This window comes from Astatotilapia calliptera, chromosome 17 (assembly GCF_900246225.1).
Source record: "Astatotilapia calliptera chromosome 17, fAstCal1.2, whole genome shotgun sequence".
NCBI lineage: Eukaryota > Metazoa > Chordata > Actinopteri > Cichliformes > Cichlidae > Astatotilapia > Astatotilapia calliptera.
In genome coordinates this window covers 5,107,289-5,123,425 of record NC_039318.1, presented here as the reverse complement: position 1 = coordinate 5,123,425, position 16,137 = coordinate 5,107,289, and the positions used below count along the sequence as shown (strand labels likewise).

Below are 16,137 nucleotides of genomic sequence, written 5' to 3'. Positions count from 1 at the left end.
ACCATTCCAGGCATAGCTGACAGCCCAGGCAGTGGTTGAGGTCAAAGGTCAAGCTGGTTGGGGCCCATCATGAGATTAAACTTCGAAGCCACAGCAAGGACCATGAAACTGCGTTGGAATGAGAGCTGTGCCAAGGGGGCTTTTCCAGAGGCCAACAGAGGAGATTGTGGACAACAGACGGGCACCTGAAGGATGAGGGGAGCGTGCCAAGGTCCATCGACAACGCAGAGGGAGTCTAAGGATGGCATCATGATTTTGTGAAAGCACAGGAACCAGAAGCTATGGTGGTGATGACAGCAGTTTCCTATGAACATCACCTAATGCTGTGCCACTATACTGTGCATACGATGACACTCTGAAGGCTGCTGGGATCATAACAGCAGTAAGATAACTGAACCCAGCACCCTTTCCACAGAGGTGTTTTTCTGCAGAGCGTGGACAATTGAGGAGTCATAAATATCCCCCTCGCAGGACGAAGGCCTGAAGTGAGGTGATGGGGGTTGGTAGAGGCCATAAAACTTGAGTGCTGAGAGGTCTGCAGCTTTGGAAATAGCTGAGACCCATGTTGACAAACAACAAAACTAACTGGTATGTTTGAATGTTTATTCTACAGGACTCTGGTCCTATGGACAGTCATGGAAACAACTGGAAGAGACATTCATGACGCCCTGCAGAACTCAAACCACTCTGCAGAGAGACATGTGATTTGCACACCCGGAGGAAGCCCCACCAAGCTGAGATGTTGTTGAAAATGTTACTTTCTTATTTTAACTATTAAATTAACAATTTCTTTGTTTGCCTGTAGGATGCAGTTTGCCATTGGATGAGATCAATGAGGAATGGGATCACTGCTAATACATTTGTTAAACTGTGTACTTTTACAGTAATTTACGGTGATTTGACATATGCTGTGTATAAAAATGTTTGCATTGAAACTGTCAGACATGAGGTATTCATAACTGGGAACTTTTCTAGCATAAAGGTCAATAAAGGGGGGAATGTTAGATTTTGTATTGTTGATTGTCATTTATGCTTAGAAATATTTAACCATATATGCTTAGAGGTGTATAATCAATTGTGTAGTGATAGGACTGTGATCTTTAGCAGGCTGTAAAGGCTTGGTGTGTATTCCACACTAGAATGCACACCCACAGTCTAGGAACATCAGAGAGGTCCTAACTTCTCATTGTTGATATATGGTATAGCAAACACACGTATATCTCTTTAAGTATAAGAGCCTTTTGTTTAGATAGATCTGCTAGACGCCTGGCACCAGCTTTGGGGAGTCTTCACAGGGTCACATCTTGACCTCACACAAATCACTCCACACACAGGCAAAGTACTCTTTGTGTGTATGTAGACGTCATATGTTAATGAACCTATGCATATTCATGTAACCTCAATAAAAGGGCAGTGTTACGGGAGAACGGACGAGAGCAACTGGGGTCAAGCGAAGGAACGGCATTTGTCCGGTTATCTCCCGTGCACGAGAAACATGAAGAACTTTGCCTACTTCGTGTCTTGCTTTGCAGTGTAATTATATTGTCTCCAACGTTCCAGCGGATGGGTTCAAGCTACAAACCTATCACAGGGAGTGCAGAATTATTAGGCAAGTTGTATTTTTGAGGAATAATTTTATTATTGAACAACAACCATGTTCTCAATGAACCCAAAAAACTCATTAATATCAAAGCTGAATGTTCTTTGAAGTAGTTTTTAGTTTTAGCTATTTTAGGGGGACATCTGTGTGTGCAGGTGACTATTACTGTGCATAATTATTAGGCAACTTAACAAAAAACAAATATATACCCATTTCAATTATTTATTTTTACCAGTGAAACCAATATAACATCTCCACATTCACAAATATACATTTCTGACATTCAAAAACAAAACAAAAACAAATCAGCGACCAATATAGCCACCTTTCTTTGCAAAGACACTCAAAAGCCTGTCTTGACGTTTCAGCTTGTGTGTCTTGTTCAGTGGTGGTCGTCTTTCAGCCTTTCTTACCTTGGCCATGTCTCTGAGTATTGCACACCTTGTGCTTTTGGGCACTCCAGTGATGTTGCAGCTCTGAAATATGGCCAAACTGGTTGCAAGTAGCATCTCGGCAGCTGCATTCTTGACTTTTCTCAGTTCATGGGCAGTTATTTTGCGCCTTGGTTTTTCCACACGCTTCTTGCGACCCTGTTGACTATTTTGAATTAAACGCTTGATTGTTCGATGATCACGCTTCAGAAGCTTTGCAATTTTGAGACTGCTGCATCCCTCTGCAAGATATCTCACTATTTTTGACTTTTCTGAGCCTGTCAAGTCCTTCTTTTGACCCATTTTGCCAAAGGAAAGGACGTTGCCTAATAATTATTCACACCTGATATAGGGTGTTGATGTCATTAGACCACACCCCTTCTCATTACAGAGATGCACATCACCTAATATGCTTAATTGGTAGTAGGCTTTTGAGCCTATACAGCTTGGAGTAAGACAACATGCATGAAGAGGATGATGTGGACAAAATACTCATTGGCCTAATAATTCTGCACTCCCTGTATTTCTGTTCAGGAATGTTGTGAATACTTTGAGATTTATTGCAATTGCAATTCCTACCTCTACATTTATTTTTTTAAATATATAATTAGAACAGCGTGGCCGTGCAATGTTTATATGTTTTTTTTAGTTTTTATTCCTATTAATTATATTTTCACTTGTTACCTCTGAATTATTGAGTCAGATCTAGATGACCTGAAATTTTCAGCACAATTATAATTCAAATACTCCTTTAATTATTGATTATTCTCATTAATTTTTGATCATTTTATATATTTTTCCATAGTATTACATTTGGATTTAACAGATCATTCTCTCACATATCAGACAAATATTTGTGAAATTATGATACATTTGTGAATGTATTTTTACAATCTAAATATGCATATGTACAAAAAAATATATTTAAAAAACAAGTAAATTGTGTTTTACTATATGTACAGTGATGTTATGTTATTTTACCTTTGACATGTAAAATCACAGTCTACTTATGTAAATTTCATGATATTCTAGAAAGACAGTACAAAATTGTAAAATATACAGTAAGATACTTTGACATTACTATTTTTTGGAACAGTGCAGACCAATCCTTCCTTATTCCTCTGATGTAAACAAATTTAACACATCATATTATAATAATTATTTTCTTGTACTCACACTGGGCACAAGCTGCTTCCTGTCGCTCATAGAGGTCGGAATCCATGACACCCGTAGTAGACCCTTCTGAACAACTCTTCTTTCAGCTTCAGGAAGTAAAGTCTGAGCGGGGCGCTGAGGGCGAGCGGCTGAGGCGAGGCAACACGTGAGAGCTCCCTGTCGGGATGGAGCCAAGGCTTCCAACGCAGCTCCTCCTTGCGATAAGCCCGTAACACTTGCTGCCGCTCTTCCTCACTGAAGTCCGGCATCTCCATGCGCTGTGCTGTGCAGCTAGACAGTGGCAAAGACACGGAAGCCGATGAACCGTGATCCATCCTTTCCGGCTGTTTTAGGTTTAGTTCTGCGTTTAATCGGCATCCTGTCAGAGAGGATATCAGTAAAAGGATGGCTGCCAGTTCGAGGCCTGGCTTGGACAGTCTCGGTGCGCTGTCAGTGCGCCCCAGGGTGGCTGTGGCTCCAATGTAGCTTGCCATCACCTGTGTGTGGATGACAGGTTGTGTAAAGCGCTTTGGGGTCCTTAGGGACTAGAAAAGTGCTATACAAAACACAGGCCATTTACCTTTCTGTTCGTGAACATTACTTACCCATTTTCTCCTTCATATCCAGGAATCCTGTGGCATGGAATTGGAGAGAGTGCAGATGGGCAGGGTGAGGCTTCGTGAAACACTGCAATGTTTGAAGTATTTGTGCATAAACTGTATCAAGGCTTTGAAACAATCTGAAACCAATGTCACAGTGACACCTGCTGCCCAATTTGTAAACTGCCAAATCCTGATAGTGTTGTTCTGGGAAACAATGACACAGGCAAGCCCTGTACAATTTTAACCTCCTACACTGTAAAAAAAAAATCCGTAAAAATACAGTACAATCTACTGTATAAACGTGAAGGGATTTTCCGTATTAGTCATTTACAGGTATTTTTCTGTAGTTCTCAACTACTGCAATGCATTGTGGGAAAAAGAACCCGAAAAGGTGGGAAAAGTAAGCGCAAGAGCAGCCATTAGGCTTCTTTCAGGCTTCATCTGGATTTTGGACTCTGAAGTTGGAGAAACTGCCTTCAAATTTCTGTTGTAAGTATCAAAACTCATGTTTTCTTTTATTAAAATAATGTTTTTCAAAAGACTCCGCGTTTTTATTTAGAAAGAATTGTTAATTTATTTGTTAACTGGTTTCGGCTGTCTCCAGACAAGTCAGGAATATTTTGCTGACTCATTTTTTAAAATAATTGTTATTTAGGTTTAACATGACTTAAGCTTTCCATTTCAGTTAATGTTAAAATAATTTTTACTGTGATACCACCAGTTTTGCCCTTCAGTGTCTGAACCAGTTTTCATAAATATTATAGTTAGCAGTCTGTGTCTCTCTGGGTATTACACAGCTGTGACTGCTAACTAGCTAATTAGCGAAAGTCAGCGATGTGGATAACTGAGAAAAGTGAGAACTTCATGGTTCTAGAAATTATTCTAGGACTCTAATAAGTACTGTATCAATACCTGTGTTTTACAGTTGGCTCTACTGTACACTTTAAAGGGTTTCAGGCAAAGTTACACTAACCCTAGTTTAAGCCTCAGACCTTCCTGGCTGATGCTAGCAAATGCTAATGTTAGCCTCTGATTTGGGCTGCTAAAGTAAATACTTTCAGCTAGCTGACCAGCATAGATTATTTCGGTGGTATTATTATTGAAAGTATAGTTTCACCTCAGCACATTTACAATTATGTCTATTTTGTAGCACATAGAAATGTTTAGTTAATATTTACAGACAGACACATTTTCCCTGTAACTGTGTTTTTACTCCAACATTTGTTGAAAATGTAATTTATGAAATGCTGAGCAGCATTTCTAGTATGTGGAATATTTTTGTCACCCCACTGTGCTAATGTGATCAAATACTAGAGCAGGGCGATATGGCCAAAAATATTTATCACGATATATATTTGAAAATTTGCGATAACGATATAACTGACTATATAATTGATGCGAGACAAAATACAACTCCACAACATTACTAGCGCAAAAAGACAACCTTCCATTTATTTTCACTTAAACAAGAAGCTGGTTTTTATGTACATTAAAGCTTTATAAAAATGTAACAGTGCAAATGCAAATTCCTTGCTGAAAGTTTAACCAAAAGGCATTTCTAGCAGAAATGGGCTGACATATCCTGACCATAACCATGTATAATAGCCACTGAATTTAAAAAGAGGTGCTTTGCAACATTAAACTGCAGTACGTATTTTTCGGACCATAAGGTGCACGGGATTATACGGCACATTAAGCGAAACAAAGCAGTCAGATAAATCAAACTTTATTAAACTCATTCTTCTTGCGTCCTCCACTTCTGTGCCATTGATTGATTAATGTTGAATTCTCTGGCAGCTGCTCTATTCCCATGTTGTTGCAGTATATTAATGACTAACCTCGTATTGTGGATGGATTATCTCAGTTGTTCTCCTGACTGAAGTTTGGTCCGTTTACAGCATCCTGCCATGCGATTGCATTTGTCTCTAACCATGAGGAACCTTCACGTTAACTTTTATAAGTGGAAAAAGTGTTAGTGTTCGTCCTCCAGCTTCACTGTTTATGTTATGCTAAACATAGCTGTGTCGCTAGCGATCACGTAGCACATCATTGTATAACAGCTAGCCCAACTTCAGTAACCCTACAAACGTCACTGCTGTTTAGTTTCCTGTCTTCATTTATGTTGGAAATGACAGCAGAGCTGTACGTTTTAATTTTTTCAGAAATCTCTCAGTCAGAACATGCAATATCATGCTTAGGTAACTAACGAAACTAGCGAGCTAACTTCCGCTAGCTTTCTGCTAACTTCTAACTCCGTTAAATGTAATAAATTTTGTTTTCATGGATGCCTGGAAGTTAAACTTCATAGTTACACCTGGTAAAACAGCAATGCTGATCGTTTTATTAAAGATGAAAGAATTTAGACAGTTTTTAACTCTCAGTGATGCTGCAGTGTTCGTTTGACCTGAAGCATACGGCGTTTAGGACCCAGATTACTCCCAGATTTAAGAGCATCTTAGTCCGACAACTACGACAATAACGACGGCCGCTTGCATGTTCTGCAAAAAAAATGTGCTTTGTCGTGTATCTGACGGACAAACACCAAACCAGTTCCACATCACTGAAGTTGCACCATTTTTACAAACCAATTCTGGTTCATCTGTTTCACTCAACAATCGGCCATGTGCATGAAAACAAAGGCACTGCGCATGCGCGTTTTACTCATATTCTATCGCGATATTTCATTTTCCTATCGTTGCCTAACATTATACCGGTATTACCGTGAACGGTATAATATGGCCCGGCCCTATCAAATACTAATAAATATTACTAAAAAAAAATTCAATAATAAATCAATAATAACTATTTCTTGATTGAACTATAATGTAAGCGCAGTGCTAGTGTGCAGGGGATTTATATGCCTTGTGGGGGATGCTGACATATTATAAACTGTTGTGTCTATATCAAGCTTTTAGCCAAATATAAGCAGAGATATTTGTATCTTTCTTAAAAATTCAGATCCTTACATATTATTTGAGAAATTGATCAACAGCTATCACTACTTGAAGCACTTTAAAAATCCTGCAGTGGAAAAATATCCCTTATTTCACCTTTGGTCACACACTTTGATTTTCCAGTGCAGAGCAATGGCCAGGAAAAGGAAAGACTTCCCCCAGTGAAAAAAAAGATGAAGATACAAGCTGGTTATGATCCAGAGCAGCTGGTCTCAGGAAATGAAGAAAAACCCTGATCACCTTCTCTACAGAAACAAGGTGAGTTTAATGTTGTGGTTGATTTAGTTTTTCAAGGTATGTATGTTACTTTAATTATAAACTGTTTTTGTTGCAACAGAATGCTGTTATGTGTATGCAACTCTACGTGAATTATAATCCTTTGTAGGGCGATGGGATATGACCAAAATCTCACATCCCAATGTAAGACATCTCTCCTGATAACGATATATGTAGCACCCAACTCAAGTAGCTCTGGATTAACCCTCAGTTAAGATGGTGATAGTACTCTGAGCGGGGCCCTGGGTACGTTGCTTATTTTATTGGTAAACAGGAGAAACAATAGCTAACCAGTTTTAACCTTTGTACTTAGAAATCTTAATGTTAGCGGTGCCTCCACTTAGTGAAAATAATGAGTTCTGTTTAATCTTTATCTAACATGTTAAACCTCTCTTTTACCTTTTTAGTAACCCTTATCACTCATAAACTCTGTAAATCATAAATATGACACAACACAAAACTTTAAATTCAAAATGTAAGATTTAGTCAAAACAAAGTATGATTTAAATTAAAAAAAAGACAATATTCCAAGTTCCGAAGTGTTTCCTTACAATTCAATTGGATGGTTTTTTTCCTCTTCACAATTCACAGTCAATGTTTAGAAACAACATATTTATCCAAGATATTCCCCTTTAAGTTCAGTTCAAATTTGTAACCTTTTAGAGCTCTTTACTGAAACCGTTGCAGGCCTGATCGTTGCTCGGGCTCGTTGGGCCAGAAAAACACACAAATGGCGGCTTTGCTTGATAAACAAGCAGAAAACAAAACGCACGTGCTCATGGCTACTCACAAATCCTTCGGGCTAAGTGCGAGGACAAGCTGAGGGGCAGGCTCGGTTGGTGACCATGCGGCCTCCACTCGGCAACGTGGTTGGAATTAGCGGCATACATGGGCTGCTGAGCACACTGGGACAAACCCACGGAAATCCTATCCACAGCAGAAGGGTCCAGAGAATTCCTCTCGGTCCATCATCACAGGGTAAAACAGTCCATAACAGGAACGTAGCCTCTGCATCCACGGCTATTGTTTTGACTATTCTCCCGTTAGCTCTGGTACACAACGTCCTCCGGTAACGTGCTGCTGCCGACTCTCACTAGCTTAGTTTTTGTTTTCTTTCGCCTCACTTAGATCCCGCCTTCCTTACATCTGATCGGACAATAGGTTTACATCAACCAATGGGATAAAAGCAAATACAAGATTGACAACCCAAAATGAGCGTGTAAAACAACTTGAAGCAAATACAAAGTTTTCTTTGTTTCACATTAGATAACAAACCTTTGGGTTTCTTGTAACTTTTAACTCCATGAACACTTAAATTATGATTGACTTCTATTTATTGTGATTTTAAACACATTTTTAATGCATTTGAACTCTTTTTTGTTTTTTTAAACACATATATGAAATATTTACAATAAAGTTTTTACATGACAATATTTATATCCTTTTAACCTGTAGGGTCTAAAATAGATATTTGAGACCAGGCTGCACCCTCCCCGTCTAAAGTATTTAGATGTCCTCATCTAACGCAGGATTTTAGACTTGGGCTCAGAGTAATGCCTTGGGTGTTTAGAGCGTTTTATAAACTCAACAAAAATATAAACGCAACACCTTTGTCACTGCTCCCGTTCCCCATGGGATGGACGTAGAGACCTAAAATTCATTCCAGATACACAATATAACCATCCCTCCCAAACAGTGGTCACAAATCAGTCCAAATGTGTGGTAGTAGGCACATCTGCTATATTGAGATAATCCATCCCACCTCACAGGTGTGCCACATCAGGATGCTGATCTGACATCATGAGTAGTGCACAGGTGTACCTCAGACTGCCCACAACAAAAGGCCACCCTGGAATGTGCAGTTTTGTCTCACAGCAAAATGCCACAGATGCCACAAGCAATGAGGGAGCGTGCAATTGGCATGCTGACAGCAGGAATGTCAACCAGATCTGTCGCCCGTGCATTGAATGTTCATTTCTCAACCATAAGCCGTCTCCACAGGCGTTTCAGAGAATATGGCAGCACATCCAACCGGCCTCACAACCGCAGACCTCGTGTAACCACACCAGCCCAGGACCTCCACATCCAGCAGGTTCACCTCCAAGATCGTCTGAGACCAGCCACCCAGACAGCTGCTGGAACAATTGGTTTGCACAACCAAACAATTTCTGCACAAACTGTCAGAAACCGTCTCAGGGACGCTCAACTGCATGCCCGTCGTCCTCATCGGGGTCTTGACCTGACTCCAGCTCGTCGCCGTAACAGACTTGTGTGGGCAAATGCTCACATTCGATGGCGTCTGGCACGTTGGAGAGGTGTGCGCTTCACGGATGAATCATGGTTCACATTGTTCAGGGCAGATGGCAGCTGAGAATGTCCCAGTTCTTGCATGGCCAGCATACTCACCGGACATGTCACCCATTGAGCATGTTCGGGATGTGCTTGACCGGCGTATACGACAGCGTGTACCAGTTCCCACGAATATCCAACAACCTCGCACAGCCATTGAAGTGGAGTGGACCAACATTCCACACGCCACAATTGACAATCTGATAGACTCCATGCGACGATGTGTTGCACTGCATGAGGCAAATGGTGGTCACACCAGATACTGACCGGTTCTGGGTCCCCAGACCCCCAATAGCGCAAAAAACTGCACATTCCAGGGTGGCCTTTTGTTGTGGGCAGTCTGAGGTACACCTGTGCACTACTCATGATGTCAGATCAGCATCCTGATGTGGCACACCTGTGAGGTGGGATGGATTATCTCAATATAGCAGATGTGCCCACTACCACACATTTGGACTGATTTGTGACCTCTGTTCGGGAGGGATGGTTATATTGTGTATCTGGAATGAATTTTAGGTCTCTACGTCCATCCCATGGGGAATGGGAGCAGTAACAAAGGTGTTGCGTTTATATTTTTGTTGAGTGTATGATGGTTTTTATCTCTGGTGCTACTGAGGTTCAACTGTATAACCATGCCTTGGTGTACAATAGTCACAGGTTCCTCAGACTGCGTTCCAGGTTTGTCATAGGTCAAACGGATTACTGGTTTCACCTCTCGCATTGACTTTCGGGTTTTAGGTCTTGCGGGAGTCCTCAACTCCACTTCGGTGTCTGCAGCCGTATCACTGGTATCTCCTTCCACATTTGATGGCTGGCATTCCTCTTCATGAGAACTTTCAGAAGGTCCTTCCTCCAATTCCGGTTCACCCTCAGATGAGGGGGAATTATCAGAGGGAACAGATTCTGTGTTAGGTCTGTCTGACCTGAATTCATGTCTCTGAATATGGTCACTGGTAATGGTGGGGTACTTGTAGACATACTCATTCTCAGATTCGGAGTCTGGCAAGACATCAGATAACCGATCTTCTTGGTCTCGTATCTGACGTCTGTTGGCATGACGTCTTCTAGTAACTAGTGTTCTTACTCTTTCAGGTGAAACGGAGTTATCTGCGATTCTGACAAGATAACCGATTGGTAGCAGATGGTCTCTGTGTAGAGTTTTGACACCTCCAAATCCTTGTTCCGGTTTTACCTTGTACACAGGTAGGTTTGGCAGCTGTGTGATGACAATGTAAGGTATTGACTTCCATCGGTCTTGCAGTTTGTGTTTACCAGTAAGGCCAACGTTTCTTATCAGGACTCTGTCTCCCTCTTGTAAAGGTTGGTCTCTTACTCTTTGGTCATAACGTGACTTGTTCCTCAAATGGTTCTTTGTTGCATTCTCGGTAGCTAGATGGTATGCTTGTTTGAGTTCTTTCCTCATTTTGTCGACGTACTGCAGGTGAGTCATCTCCGCGTCATCTTCAAGAACAGCACCAAAGATAATGTCAATGGGTAATCTGGCATTACGTCCAAACATTAGATAGTATGGAGAATATCCAGTAGACTCATTTTTTGAGCAGTTATAGGCATGTACTAACTGGCTGATGTGCTGACTCCAGTTTTGTTTCTGTACATTTTCAAGAGTTCCAAGCATTGATAGCAAGGTTCTGATAAAACGTTCTGGCTGAGCATCTCCTTGCGGATGATATGGTGAGGTACGTGATTTTCGGATACCTAGCATAGACAAGAGCTCTTTGATAAGGCGACTTTCAAAGTCTCGACCTTGATCTGAGTGTATCCGGGCAGGTAATCCGTAATGCACAAAGTACTTCTCCCATAATACTTTTGCAACTGTGATTGACTTTTGGTCTTTTGTAGGGAATGCCTGGGCGTACCTTGTGTAATGATCAGTCACTACTAATACATTAGCAACGCCTTTGTTATCTGGTTCAATCTGAAGAAAGTCAATACAGACTAGATCTAAAGGACCTTTGCTAGTGATTTGACTGAGTGGAGACGACCGTTGTGGGAGAGTTTTGCAAGAGACACAACGTCCACACGTTTTGATGTACTGGTCCACATCAGCATTCATGCGTGGCCAATAGAAACGGTCTTTGGTGAGTTCTGTTGTCTTCTCAACTCCTAGATGTCCACATTCATCATGTAGTGATCTCATTACACTTGTTCTGTATCGATCTGGTAAAACCAGTTGTTTGTGAACTGTGCCATTGGCCAGTTTTCTCTGTCGATATAGTATTTTGTCTCTCAGTTCAAGTTTCCTGCTCTCACGACTTAACAAAGACATGTCAGGTGGTGAATTTTTGGATGTGATAAGTTGCTTTCCAGTTTGGATGGCTTGTTTGACTGGTCCAATGACTGGGTCCAGGGCCCTATTTCAGGAAGCCGGTTTAGTGCAAACTCTGAGTAAGTATACCCTGAGTTAACGAAAACTCTGGGTTTTCGGTTTAAAGCGAGTTCAGATTAATTCTGAGTGAGTTACTATGACGACACACTCCGTGAAGCTAACCTGCCCCCTAGCAGGTTTACTTCAACTAACCCTGACCTTCTCCGCCTCTTTGTCGGAAACCTGACTGTAGGAAGTGTCAGACATGGCGTGCTCCTTCCTTGAAGAGCCAGTAGATGTTGAAGCACAAATTCTCCGCAGAGCTCTCCGCCGGGAGAGAGTGATTAGAGCGCGTTCGGACATTTTATCATTTCCTGATGATTTTCTGTGTGAACGTTACCGTTTTTCAGCACAATCTATAATTTATTTGAATAACATCCTCAGGCCTAATATTGCTCATGTGACACATCGCGGACATTCTCTCAGTTCTGTACATATTATTTGTATTGCATTTCGGTTTTTTGCAAACGGGAGCTTTCTGTATAATATTGGTGACGCTGAGCACGTTTCCAAGGCTACCGTCTGTCGGGCAGTCAGGAATGTTACAGTTGCACTGAAACGTCTCCTGTACTCGTTTGTGGTGTTCCCCGGTCATAGACCCATAAGATTTATCAAAGAGGGATTCCACAAAATTTCAGGTATCAGGATGAACAAAACTTAATACATGATGTGGTGATACTTGAACTACTACTTAAATTTTACATTTATTCTCACGGTTCCCAGGCGTAATTGGCTGTACAGATGGCACTCACATTCCAATCATTGCTCCTTCAGTAAATGAAGGAGACTATGTGAACAGGAAGTCTTTCCACAGCATTAATGTACAGGTACATAGCTCCCTGTAGCATTTCAAACTAACAAATTATTTCATTATAGTAATGGATGCTAATTTGTGGTCTCTGCACTGTGAAGATCATATGTGATGCTGCCAACCTTATCACAAATGTGGAAGCCAAGTGGCCAGGCTCTGTGAGTGGTGGTGGTGGAGGACCCCCACCTGTTTTTCGGGCCTCCGCTTTTTTTTCTGTTGGCTATAACGGGTTACATTTGGGCATACAGAGTAAGCAAATATGTACTTGTAATGTGCTCAGATAATTTCAATAAGTGCTTACAGAGGGGAAATTAATGTAGCCTCTAACTGCAATTGATTTACATCGGACAAACAGACCAAGCACTATGGCTCATAATACAATTACACCTTACCTGTTTGGACTATATTTTTATATTTCATTTTTACTTGCTGCCAGGCACGTTTGGGGCCTGTTGGGTTGCACCTGCGCTCACATCACGTCACAAAATAAAATGTATAAAATACAAAATAAAATAAAATATAATAAAATAACGTGTTATATGGGTGGAAATCCCTAGATCAATGTTTAAATTAACACTCACGCATTGACTCTGTCGGCTATGTTTTGCCATGCATGCTCCCTTTCTTTTGCAGCTGAGGCTGTGTTACTTTTTTTCGGCAAAATTTGCATGTTATCGGCATATACTGCCATCAGAATTTCGGCCTCAAGCGCTGTAAAATACATTGACTGCGCCTTCTTTCCCTCCGTCTCCATGGTGACTCGCTTAATCTGTGCTCCACTAATCAGGGCTTTATGTATCCTCGTGCGCGCGCTTAATTTGGGGTTACAGCAACTCCGCGTTGACTGAACTAATTGTTATCAGCCTTTCTGAAACCGAATATTCCGAGTTGGACAGTTCGGGGTTACTCAACCCTGAGTATCGTTTTTCACTCTGAGTTTTCTAAACCGGCTTCCTGAAATAGGGCCCAGATCTTGAGCAACTTGTAAGTCTGTAGGAGTCAATTGATCTTCCAAAGTTGCTTTTAGACTTACTGGAAGGACATAAGCTTCTGGAATCACGGATGTAGGAACTCCCAGTTGGTCTACTAGCCTGACAGGGGACTTAGTAGCTTCATAGATAGATTCCTTTTTACAGATGGCTTTTATTGCAGACTGTGGAACATCTGTCCATTCAGTGTCATTGGTGTGTTGTCGGGACAATAGATCTGCGTCTATGTTGTGACCACCAGGACGATATTGGATGTTGAAATCGTACGTGGCTAAAGCTGCAAGCCAACGATGTCCAACAGCATTTAGCTTTGCAGTGGTCAACACGTAGGTTAGGGGATTGTTGTCGGTTCTAACCGTGAACTTGGCTCCATAAAGATAGTCATGAAATTTATCCACGACCGCCCACTTTAGTGCTAAGAACTCCAGTTGATGGACCGGATAGTTTCGTTCTGAGTCACTGATCTTTCGGCTAGCAAAAGCAACAGGCTTAAGGCCCTCAGGGTACTCTTGATTGAGCACGGCACCTAACCCGTTCAGGCTAGCATCCACATGTAGGACATAAGATTTTGTGGAGTCTGCAAATGCCAAAATAGGGGCATTGGTCAGACATTCAATGATTTTTCTGAATGCGGCTTGACAGGAGTGGTCCCATCGCTCTTTGAATGGCTCAGAAGGTTTGAGGTAAGTTTTGGTTGAGTATTTGGTTTGAGCTCACTTGTTTTTCTGAGTAGGTGGATAACCTTTGGTAAGCTCAGTTAATGGGCAGACTATGCTTGAATAATTTGCAATAAATCTGCGATAATACCCACAGAAACCAAGGAATAAGCGAAGGGTTTTCAGATCTGTTGGCTCTGGCCAGTTCCTGACAACCTTTACTTTTTCTGGATCGGTGGCTATACCATCTTTTGAGACAATATGACCAACATATTTGACTTGGGACTGACATTTGTCAAGCGACAATTTCAGACCAAACTCCTCAAGGCGATCTAAGACTAAGACTAAGAGGAGATGTTGCTCATGCTCTTCGAGTGTTCTACCAAAGACGATTATGTCGTCAAGGTACACTAGGACTTGGAGAAGGTACATATCACCCACTGCCTTCTCCATGAGCCGCTGAAAAGTGGCTGGGGCTCCTGTGATGCCTTGTGGCATTCGTTCAAATTGATAGAACCCCAGGGGGCAGATGACAATATTTATATCCTTTTAACCTGTAGGGTCTAAAATAGATATTTGAGACCAGGCTACATATATATCACAAAATAGTGCATTTTCTGTAAATTCTGTGATTCTCGGGCAACTTGACTTATGTGAAGTGTTTTCAGTTGGGCGTCGTGTACCTGGAGTCGAGTGTTTTGACCGATGTGTGAAACTATACATTTTTAGACATGAGTTTAAATGGCCGCCATTTTCTTTCTGAGTATTTATTACGCGGCGTGCTGCGAGGAAAAGCCTGTTCTAACGTTTGAGTCTAAGGATTATTTTGAGCACCTGACGGCTCTTTTTTGCTTTTCATTCATAAACTCTCTCGAAATTCTTTCATGTGATTCTTGTGTAGGTGGTTAGAGAGGTTTGTCATGTTTGAGTGGTGGTGGGGACCAGTTTGTGGCATAATTTGCATAGTACAGTTTTCTGGGGCGTGTCAGCCTTTTCATAACCAAACCATGTCCATGCTACAGAGCTAGCCCCTCGTTTAACAATAAGGTCCTCGATTTCCTTTGACTGGTCCTTCAGTTTGGAGCTAGCTGGTTCTGCCTCATCCTTGCTGGCCATGCTGGTATTCTCTGTGCCTTCATCTGCGTGGTGACTGTAAGCGCCATTTATAGTTACTTGATGTTTTTATTTGAGGTCATTTGTTTGATGCATATTCTGAAATTTTATGTTTGAGAATAATGTATATCATTTCAGTTTATTTTGAAAAGTCTCAACAGAAACTTGAGCTTTATTGTGAAAGGTTTATGTGGAAAATAAACAAGCGGACGGCGGAGCCACGCAATGATTTTACCGTCATTGTTGGTAACGAAAGTACGCGTAAAAACAGTCACTTGTCCGTCCATAGTGTGGTTATTGTAAGTATAAGAGAAGGAGAGAACTTTAAGAAATAATATAGCCACTACAGTGACCATCAAAACCATGAAAAAAATATTGCCGTAAAGTTTATTTTGCAACACCACAAAACAAACAATAGTGTATAATATGAAACGATAGACATTTTTATATCGTCATCTGATATATATTGTCATATCGCACAGCCCTAATCCTTTTTTTGTTAATGTTGTTTATGTTCTAGGTAAAAAAAAATTATAAAAATACAAAATTTTTAAATATGTCCTGTTGTTTCTCTTTTTTTCCTCAGAATAAATTGCGACTAGTCTCAATGGCTGACATGGAGGAGCAACACAGCGACACGTTAACCCCCACTGCTGCAGTTCCTGTATGAACTGAGCAACTCTGAAAATCCAAGGAAAAGCTGAGTGTAGTTTATTTAACGCTCAGTTGGACCTTGATGTACTAACATGCAGGTTGCATTCAGGACTTTGTCACACTGGTATATGAACAGTGGTAACAAGACTTTGTAGTAATTT

The 16,137-nt window shown here is 41.1% G+C and overlaps 1 long non-coding RNA gene across 1 annotated transcript; it reads left to right on the top strand.

Moving 5' to 3' along the window:
* The first annotated feature begins 4,121 nt into the window (after positions 1-4,121).
* LOC113009373 (uncharacterized) lies at positions 4,122-16,016 on the top strand. Its single transcript, XR_003270169.1, has 3 exons — positions 4,122-4,277; positions 6,866-7,000; positions 15,909-16,016. It is a non-coding gene; the product is annotated as an uncharacterized LOC113009373 (long non-coding RNA).
* The last annotated feature ends 121 nt before the right edge of the window (positions 16,017-16,137 follow it).